Source organism: Gossypium hirsutum, unplaced genomic scaffold (genome assembly GCF_007990345.1).
Source record: "Gossypium hirsutum isolate 1008001.06 unplaced genomic scaffold, Gossypium_hirsutum_v2.1 scaffold_956, whole genome shotgun sequence".
Classification (NCBI taxonomy): Eukaryota; Viridiplantae; Streptophyta; class Magnoliopsida; order Malvales; family Malvaceae; genus Gossypium; species Gossypium hirsutum.
Window position 1 is genome coordinate 1 of NW_024403358.1, and position 2500 is coordinate 2500.

Genomic DNA, 2500 nt, shown 5'->3' on the forward strand with positions numbered 1-2500 from the left:
AAAGACACTGCCCCTTTTAATTTTTGCTCTGAAGTAAAGTCAAGGTCATCCATTACTCACTCGATAGCCTCTAACCAATATTCTATCACATTCGGGGCTACACCCAAAACACCCCTAAAGACTTCCACTCCATTAGATCGGAGTAGCTCCGAAATTGACCCCAGCTGCTCGGTCATGAGACCCTGACTTAGTTACTAGCGAGGTTAGTGCCTCCCTAGCCGGTATGTGGCCCGATATATGAAGACCCTGCTCTAGCACTTCCTTGACCTCTGCCGCGGCCTCATGTACCCCTTCCACGAGTACCTCTTTTGCTCATATCGATAGTGAATTTTTTATTTTAAAGTCTTATGAATCAGTTTATAATTTTAATAATTATTAATAATGTGTTATGAACATTAGCAATTAGAGTTTGTTTTTGCAAAACAGAATCTTATACAGTTGTCAGTCTTCTATAATCTTAGTCTACTGTAACTACAGAGTTTTAGTATAATTCTACTACCTATGGTAGTCTTCAGTAATACATTTCAGTTCATAACAATAATCAGTGTCAAAAAACTTACTAATTTGGTGCCGAAGACTCAGTGTGCCACATTTCCAACCACAACATTTAACATTCAAATCCACAAAAACCCATTCCATAGTCGAGTTTTGTAAAATGGCTTTGATACTAAATGTAACACCCCAAACCTAGCTTAGACGTTACGGCCAAATCTGGTGTGTTGCACCAAAGCGTCGTTCAAAGATCGAGTCGTCGGTAAAAGTTTATTTCTAAAAGTAAAACCTTTTTTACAGGGTTAGCAAATCATCTCGTCACATACATTTGCTCAAAATATTTTCCTTTGGGATATTAATTCAACTTAGTGTAAGGAGTTAGTTAAACACTTGGCCGTGCCGCCCCCCGGGAAACATGGCACAACGGGGGCCGTGGTGGTGCGGGTGTGAGCTCCCAAGTGTTGGCGGCCCGGGCACTTGTTCAATTTTCTACCGTGTCGTGCCGTGCCGTGCCATGCCATGCCATACCATACTTCTTGTATTTGTTTTGGGCCAACAGAAAAAATTTCTAAGTTAAACACTTGGCCGTGCCGCCCCCTCGGGAAACATCGCACAACGGGGGCCGTGGTGGTGCGAGTGCGAGCTCCCAACTGTTGGCAGCCCGGGCACTTGTTCAATTATCTACCGTGCCATCATGCCATATTTCATTCGGCTTCTTGTATTTCTTTTGGGCCAACAGAAAAAATTTTCAATTAAAAATACTAAGTGTAAGTGGCATAAAAAAAACTTGCCCCCATTTTAGGCATGTACGGGAGCCTCGAGCAACATCCGCAACGTAGGCCATCCCGTGGTGAGGGTCATCGGGCAACATCGGCACCTTGGTGCCTCGAATCTGCGGGAGTGTTGGGCTAAAAAAGTGTCCCTGTTTTAGACATCTGAAACATGTCCCTGTTTCAGACACATGAATGTCGACTGGTAGCACATTGACCAAGTTTCTTTAGCTCTTTAGGGGGAAGTGATATTGAGCAGCCAGGGGTTATCCAGGGCACGCCCATGCCCATCGCATGCCTGGACGTCGGTGCCCCCACCACCGGTTAGGTTCCCAGCGGTGCTCCGACGATCCATCCCGACGATGATCTGGCGAGCCATCCCGGGATACACAAACGGCGCAACGAGTCCCTCCCCAATCCCAAAAGGTACAATTCGGATACCGTTACATGTTCGGTACCTAATAATGAATGAATCGTCCCAAAGGTAGGATTCGGATACCGTTGCATGTCCGATACCCAACAATGAATGAATCGTCCCTGTCCCTCCCCTTTTGCAACAAGAGCCCCCGGCACCTTTGGCCTCGCAGTAGCCTCGTACACTATCGGCAGCGTGTGCCATCCCGTGGTGCGGGGCCATCGGGCACCAGCGGCCCCTTTGATGTGTCGGAGCATCGGGAAGCATCGGCACCTTGGTGCATCGGATGTACGGGAGGGTCGAGCACTAAAGCTAATTTTGGGCCCCCGTTGGTGCAGAAGCGTCGGCACCATAAAGTGTCCCTGTTTCAGACACATGAATGTCGCCTGGTAGCACATTGACCAAGTTTTTTTAGCTCTTTAGGAGGGAGGTGATATTGAGGCGAACAGGGGTTGTCCAGGGCACTGCCCACGCCCATTTCATGCCCAGACGTCGGTGCCCCCTATCACCGGTTAGGTTCCCGACGGTGCTCCGGCGAGCCATCCCGGCAGTGCTCCGGCGAGCCATCCCGAAATATCGAAAACGAAGCTACAGGTCATCCTGGTCCCTCCCCTAGGTCCCTCCCGTTTTGAATCATCCCGGTCCCTCCCCTTTTGGAACAAGATCCTCCGGCACCTTGGGCCCTTGGTCGTGCCGGAGCATCAGGCACCCTTGGTAACCTAGGACGTCGATGGTGCGAGAGCATCAGCACATTGCTGCTTGGACGTCCTGGAGCCTTGGACGCCATCGGCAACCTAGGACGTTTGTCGTGCGGGAGCCTCGG